This window comes from Chelonoidis abingdonii, unplaced genomic scaffold (genome assembly GCF_003597395.2).
Source record: "Chelonoidis abingdonii isolate Lonesome George unplaced genomic scaffold, CheloAbing_2.0 scaffold0543, whole genome shotgun sequence".
NCBI lineage: Eukaryota > Metazoa > Chordata > Testudines > Testudinidae > Chelonoidis > Chelonoidis abingdonii.
The window spans coordinates 8,015-16,526 of NW_027424804.1; positions in this window are offsets into that span (position 1 = coordinate 8,015).

The window sequence follows — 8,512 nt, forward strand, 5'->3', positions numbered from 1 at the left end:
CCCCCATGTATTTCTTCCTGGGGAACTTGTCCTGCTTGGAGACCTGCTACATCTCCACCATCCTGCCCAGGGTGCTGGCCGGTCTCCTGACTGGGGACAGAACCATTTCTGTTACTGGCTGCATTGCACAATTATATGTCTTTGATTCTCTAGCAGGCCCAGAATGTTTTCTCTTATCTATGGTGTCCTGTGATCGATATTTAGCAATATGCAAACCTCTGCATTACGCAGCACTTATGAATGGCAGGTTGTGCCTCCAACTAGTAGTTGGGTTGTGGCTAGGTGGATTTATGTCTGTTTCCATCTTTATATTTATGATGTCACAATTAACATTCCGTGGCCCCCAATGAAATTGACCATTTCTTTTATGATTTTCATCCAATAATAAAACTCTCCTGCACTGACACCCACATGATGGAAGTTGCTAGTTTCATACCTTCCTCCATATTCACCCTGCCTCCATTTCTATTGACGGTGGCATCCTATGTTTATATCATCTCCACTATTCTGCAAATCCCATCCACCACCGGGAGGCAAAAGGCTTTTTCCACCTTCCTCTCACCTCATTGTGGTGACAATTTTCTATGGGAATCTCATCATGGTGTATTTGGTCTCAGAGTCTGATGCATTGAGGGACCTGAACAAAGAGTTCTCTTTCTTCTATGGAGTCCTGACGCCATTGTTCAACCCCGTCATCTACAGCCTGAGAAACAAGGAGGTAAATGAAGCCTTGAGAAAAGTTCTCTTATTTTTTTTGTTTTTTAAATAAATACAGCATGATTCTCAGAATCTGAACTTCCTGAATCCAAGTGTAAAGTCTGGGTGTTGCCTACCTGCAGCCATCTGACTCATTTTGGAGGAAAATTAGGACACAAAGCCATATCCCTAGATATTCACTGCACCCTCAGACCCACACTCATGTCTGAAGAAACCTGTGCATCCTCCTTGCATTTGGATTATTCTTCTTTGAGAGTGGATGAATTTGCAAGTAAATATTTTAATTATTTCATGAGAATAAAATAATTAAAATAAGATCCTTAAGAAATTTAGCATTTGTCATCTCAAGTTTTATCCCGAATGATCTTAAAACTGGACTAAAACATACTCTTCATACTTTCTTTTATGTTGGAACTCATTTAAAATATTTGCGTAGGTTACACGTGGAGACGTTAGGTGTTAATGAAGCTCTAGGTTAAGAAAAATGTTATAAAATAACCAGATTAGGAATTAATGTTATTCATGGTCATGTCAGTAGTTCAGGTTACTTCATACTGGGACCCTGGTGACATCAGGGGTAAATCTGCCAATACTCACTCTTCATCTCCTGTAATATGAATGTTTCAGTTTGATGACCTCAAATTAGTGAAGAAGAGATGGTAAATAGATAAGTGGGCCAAGAGCTCTAATTGATGTCTTGGCATACAAATTTCCTGCTCCTGTGTTTCTTCAGAGAGGTGGTGGGGCTCTGCTACACTGCCTTAGGATCAGGTTTCTGACTCAGAAAGGTACAGTTCCCTCCTCTCTGCTCTTCCCTTGCTCCCTGGAAGCAGTAATTTGCTTCCTGACAGGTCATTAGGAATGGAAACTAAAATTGTACTGCCAAAATTGTCCATGTCTGTCTTTTCTGTTGGTGTCATCTGCAAATTTTAGAACAATTATCTCATAAGATATACTTGCATGGGCCAAGATAAATACCTTTCTTTCTTTCTTTCTTTCTTTCTTTCTTTCTTTCTTTGATATTAAATCAAAAAGTCAGGCCTCTATGCTTACTTAAAGGAATAATACACGTACGTGTAAATTAGTGTCAGGCTACTATATATGCTTGATCCAGGCCCCAGCGGGAGACAGGATTTTCTGCACATAAATGGGGTACAGTAATTCCTCCCTTAATGTCCTCCCACTTAACATTGTTTCGAAGTTACATCACTGCTCCATTAGGGAACATACTCCTTTAAAGTTGTGCAATGCTCTTTTATAACGTCCTTTGGCTGACTTACAAGGGAGCCTTGCACAAGTTCTGCTTCTCTGCCTCCTCCCTCTCCCTTCCTCCCTCCCTCCCAGCACTTCCCCCACTGCTAAACAGCTGTTTGGTGGAGCTTAGGACTTTCTGGGAGGTAGGGAACAAGCAAGCAAGCAGGGAAGCTCCCCCCACCCCAGTGGCAGACAGGGCAACTCGGAATGCAGGGGCTTTAGGGGCTTCAGAGCCCTGGGCTAAGGGGGCCCCAGGACCCTGGCCTGCAGCTCTAGAGCCCCTTTTGGAATGTGGCCCTGCGAGCATGAGCCGGAGGACTCAAGAAGAGCAGGGGCAGCCACGCAGCCAGCAGTCGGAGACAAGCACCACTTTCCCCTTCAAAGCCGGCCAGAGAGAAGTGGTGCTTTGAAGGGTAAAGCACTGCTTCTCTCTGGCCACTGGCTGCTTGGCTGCCCCTGCTCCTCCTGAGTCCTCTGGCCCATGCTAGTGGGGCTGCATTCCGAAAGGGACTTTAGAGCTTCAGGCCAGGGCCTTGGGGACCCCTTACCCCAGGGCCCTGCAGACCCTAAAGCCCCTGCGTTCCAGGGGACCCTGCCTGTGGGAGTATGTGTGTGGGGAGCAGCTCCCAGAATTGCGGCTCCCTGGACCAAACAGGAGCTGCCCCAGGTAAGTGCTCTGCATCTCCTGCCTGCCCCAGCTCTGAGCCTCTTCATGCACCCCCATCCTGAGCTCCCTCCTTCACCCTATCTCCCTCTCAGACACCGCACCCCAACCTCAGCTCCCTCCCACACCCTAAATCCCTCCCAGACCCTGCACCCCCAGCCCTGAGCTGCAGGGGTAAGCCAGGGGCATTTCCCCACCACAGTACAGTACTGTACAGTATATAATCCTTTTGTCTGCCCCAAATAAATTTTCTTGGAACCTAACCCCCCAAATTTACATTAAATCTTATGGGAAAATTGGATTCATTTAACATCATTTCACTTAAAGTTGCATTTTTCAAGAACATAACTACAATGTTAAGTGAGGAGTTACTGTATATTTACACCACATTTACAAAACTGTCTGAATTCTTACTGATCTACCAAAAAGGAGAGAACATAGAAGATAAGGGTTGGAAGGGACCTCAGAAGGTCATGTAGTCCCACCCCCTGCTCAAAGAAGGACCAATCCCCAGACACATTTTTACCCCAGTTCCCTAAATGGCCCCCTCAAGGATTGAACTCACGATCCTGAGTTTAGCAGGCCAATGCTCAAACCACTGAGCTATCCCCCCCTCCATGGCTGTAGCATGCACGGACATTCCAATTGCCCTCAGCTATGGGACAAGTTTCTAGAACTGAGGGCTGTCATACCGGTGATATACATCTTTACATGTTAAGTTTCAGGGAGAATGGATTAGGAAATGGGGTCAAAATCCAATCATCTGTGAGTCCTCGGCCCTCATTGTGACTCATGTGAGTTGCTCAATTAACCTCACAGGAAGTTTGCCTCAGTAAGAATTCAGTCAGTCCCCCAATGTGTGTCACTCATTTGGGAGTTGTTGTACATCTCTATCATGGAGAGAATGTATTGGAGAGGCACTTTCCAGGGTGTGGTAGAAATAAGGAGAAGAGATGGCTGGCTGGAAAAGAGGAGCAATCCCTATTATTTAATGTGATAGAATGGAAAGTGCAGGATGTGCTGAAAAAACAGAACATCTCCACAATACCCCACACAGGGCCCTGGTATTCCTGATGGTCACAGTGTACAACATGGTTTGAACTATTCATGAATTGTGGAAGAAGAGTCACACCCTAGGAAGGGTTTGGAGATGAAAAGGGAACAAAGACACCCATTCAGGAGGAGGAAACATTTGCCTTCTCTCCCCCATGCAGGAAGAGTGAGGGACAAACTGAAATGTTGAAGGAAAGAGGTAATGAAGGTCTAACTGCATCAGGCTCATGGAGGGTCATCTGTAACCATGGGGCATGAGACTGGCTGCCCTTTTACAACATCTGTATTTGGATGCTACATCTGCATATCCACGTCACATTACAGGAACATGGGACCACTCTACAGCACCGTCACTGCAGTGCAATGCCTTAGGAACCACAATCATATTTGGCATCTCTGCTGCTTTGTCTCATAACTAGTCAGCTCGGTCTCAGCTTTTCCAGCCCCCCACAGATTGAAGCTGTCCATCCAAAACTCATCCCTCTATCAGACATGAAAGAAAAACCTGTGTTGTTCCGGAAGGTTGACCTCTTTGCCATTTGTTACTAAGGTGGTTCAGGTTGGATGGCAAGACCACAGTAGATTCTCTTTGGGAACAATTCCCAAGTGGGGACCGAAGCATATGGAAGTGATTGCAAATCATCACATGGGGAATGGTGCTATGAAAATGATAATCTGAGACTGTGCAGGTGCATTAGGTAGGACTTTATATAGAAACATTAAACAATAGAAGAAGAAGAAGAAGAAACCTCTCTTTTGGTACTATTCTCTCCTTTACTTCAGATTTCGAGTAATGCATCTCTCTTGGCTTCAGTGCAGTTATTCCTGATTTATATTGGGGTAAGTGAGAGAGGAATTGTTTCCCAATTAACTCCTTAAAATGCTTAAATCTTAATTTCACTTTCCATGTTAACCCAGTCATTGTAATTCACTTTTAAGTGTGCACATTTCTCTGTATTTATTGATTAGTTTATATTTTACTTATTTCCCCCACAAAACAGAAGAAAAGAATGGTAAACGGTCTCAATGGGAGGGAAAGAAAAGGAGAAAGGAAGGCATGGAGGGGAAAGGAGATCCATAGCTTAGTTTCCGTCCATTAGTGATTAATTAAAAGCTTTGAAAAGTTAGAGCTATTTTTTCTACATTTGTCGGAAATCCTTCTTCTTCCAATTGTTACCTTCTCTTTAGCTGCCCTGTCAGCCAGGTCGCTGTGGCAGGCTTCTATCCCTGGAGGCAATCAGCTTAACCCTTTGCTAGGAGCTGAAAACCTCTTCTGTCACACAAGGTTAATTTGGAAACTCATTTGTTTTAAAAAGCCCCCAAATGGCTGAGACCTTAAAAACTGGCCAATAACAGACCATGAATCCCAGTGATAATGGAACCTGGGGACCAGCTAAAGGGAAAGAGTTCTGAACCAATGTTGTAGCTCTTTGCGTCATGTGATACAGACTCAATAGACAGTCTGATGTTCAGCGTGATGTTTGGGGATATTGGGTTTGGTGGTGAAGCTGTGTATTTGTTTATGTTGATTTCTGTTTGGATTGTGTTATACTGGGACATTTGTGTTGATATTTGTGTGTGTTAATAAGGGATTTGTGTTCCAGTTAGGGATTATGTGTGATTGGGTTTATCGACTATGCTGCTTGAGTTGCAGTGTGAGTGCTTGTGATGATTTGTGTGGGGATTCTGTTGTGCTGGCAGATTTGAGTTGATCTGTGTGGGTGTATGCTGCTCTGAGACACTATGTGTGCTCAGATTTATTGTGTGGGATAGTTGTTTTATTGTGAGGGTGATAGTGTTGATTTGTCAGCCTTCTTGATGTCATCTATTTTTCACCTTCCTAGCTAATGTACTTATAATTATTTTTCTTATTGGGTTTTAGTCATTTTGTGCCTTAGCGTTTCTTATTTTCTCCCAATGTGTTTGTCGTATAGTTTTGTATTAGTCCTCAGCTATTTGTCCATGTTTCCACCTTTTACTAGATTCCTTTTGGTTTTTCAGGTTTAATATGCTTCAGAATGACCCATGGAGTCACCATCCTGGAATCTTATTATAGAGATATTCACCGAGTCAGTCATGGGCAATGTTTGGAATTTCAACCAAACTGCCCTGTTTTTCTCACTCAAAATTTCTCTCTGTGGCTGTTCAATGAATATGTCCCATTGAAATAACTTTCAGCATTTCAGAAGTCTCAGTTTCTGCATTCTGAATTAGGTCAAAATTCTAAGAGGGATTTATTATCTTCTGGGTGGTCCCAGGTTCTGTATCCTTGCTGAGAAATGAACATGCTATCTGATTAGCCTTTCGTGGAGATTTGGAGAATTTGAGGGGAGCATGAGCTGTTTTAGCAGGGATAAGGGAGAGACAAGACAGACCTGGGGAAGTGGGTGTCAAATCAGTATCTTAGATGTCTGTATACTAATACAAGAAGTATGGAGAATAAGCAGGGAGAATTCAAAACGATAGTAAATGACCACATCTATGACATAGTTGGCATGACAGAGACCTGGTGGGATAATACTCATGACTGGAATATTGGTTAAAACATGTACAGCCAGCTCAGAAAGGACAGGCAGGGGAAAAAACGGAAGAAGTTTTGCCTTACATATTAAAAATGTACATGCTTGGATTGAGTTCGAGATGGAAATAGGGACAGACTGTCTGAAAGTGTCTGGGTAAAGATAAAAAGGTTAAAAAAGAAGGGTGATGTCATGGTAGAGGTCTAATACAGATCATCTAACCAGGAAGAAGAGGTAGATGAGACTTTTTTTAAATAACTAACAAAATCATCCAAAGCACAGGACTGGGTGGTGATGGGGGATTTCAACTACTCAGGCATCTGTTGGGAAAATAACACAGCAGGGCACAGATTAGATAAAAAGTTTGTGGAATGCAGTGAGACATTTTTTTATTTTAGAAGGTGGAGAAAGCTACTAGGGGAGGGGCTAGATTTGATTTTGACAAATAGGGAGGAACTGATAGAGAATTTGAAAGCGAAAGGCAGCTAGGGTGAAAGTGATCATGAAATGGTAGAGTTCATGATTCCAAGGAATGGTAGGATGGAGAACAGCAAAATAAAGACAATGGATGCCAGGAAGGCAGACTTTAGAAAACTCAGGGAGTTGGTAGGTAAGATCCCATAGAAAGCAAATCTAATGGGAAAAACAACTGAAGACAGTTGGCAGTTTTTCAAAGAGACATTATTAAGGGAATAAGAGCAAACTATCTCTCTGCATAGGAAAGATAGGAAGAGACCACCATGGCTTAACTACGAGATCTTCAATAATCTAAAAATCAAAAGCATCCTACAAAAGTGGAAAGTAGGTCAAATTACAAAGGATGAATACGAACAAATAACATAAATATGTAGGGAGAAAATTAGTGAGGTCAAGGCGCAAAACAAGATCAAACTAGGTAGAGACATAAAGGGCAACAAGAGAACATTCTACAAATACATTAGAAGCAAGAGAAAGACCAAGGACAGGATAGGCCCATTACTCAATGGGGGCAGGAGAGGAATTATAACAGAGAGTAGTTATGAGTGTTCACAGTCATGTTTGAAGGGCATAATGAATGGAGTCCCACACAGATCAGTCATGAGTCCAGTTCTGTTCAATATCTTCATCAATGATTTAGATCAGGGTGGCAACAATTTTTGCAGGGGGCCTACTCCACGAATTTTGGTACTTCATCACAGGCCGCACATGTCTACTATATTAATATAGGGGGTGTGGGGTCGGGGAGGGAGTTTAGGTGTAGGAGGGAGCTCTCGGCTGGTGCAGAGTATTGGGGTGCAGGAGAGGGTGCAGGTCTGGGAGGAAATTTGGGTGCAGGAGGGGATTCTGACCTGGAGCATAAGGTTGGGGTGTGGGAGGGGGTGCGAGGTGCATGAATTGGCCAGCAGGCATTAACCACAGGTGGGTCCCAGCAGGTAGTGCAGCGGAGTGCTCAGTGCTGTAGCCCCACACCACTCCCAGAAGCAGCCAGCTGCTGCTGGCATGTCTCTGTGTGCCCCTTGGGAAGAGGGAGACAGCGGGTCTCTGTGCACTGCCTGTACCTGCAAGCACTGGCCCTGCAGCACCCATTGTCCAATTTCCAACCAGTGGAATCCCTGAGGGTGTGTGTGTGGGGGGTGCACGGAGACACACCAGCAGCATCCAGCCTCTTCCAGGAGTGCCGTGGGGCCATGGCAGGCAGAAAGCCTGTCTGAGCGTCCTGCTGCACTGCGGGACTTTTAGCGGCCTGGAGCTTGTGAGGGGGCAGCCAAAGAGCCTGCGGGAGGGTCAGAATGTAAGACAGGCCAGATTCAGCCCACGGGCCATATTTTGCCCACCCTTGATTTGGATAATGGCATAGAAAGTACAATTCTAAAGTTTGTATATGATAACCAGCTGGGAGGGATTGCAAGTGCTTTGGAGGACAAGATTATAATTTTAAATGACACGGACAAACTGGAGAAATGGACTGAAGTAAATAGGATGAAATTCAATGAGGACAAGTACAAACAAAGTACTCCACTTAGGAAGGAACAATCAGTTGCAAACATACAAAATGGGAAATGACTGCTCAGGAAGAAGTACTGCGGAAAGGTATCTGGGAGTTATAATGGACCATAAGCTAAATATGAGTCAACAGTGTTACACTTTTTCCTTTGCAAATAAAGCAAACATCATTCTGGGATGTATTAGCAGGAGTGTTGTAAGCAAGACATGAGAAGTAATTCTTCTCTAGTCTGCTCTGATTAGGCATCAGTTGGAGTATTGTGTCCAGTTCTGGGCATCACATTTCAGGAAAGATATGGACAAATTGGAGAAAGGCCAAAGA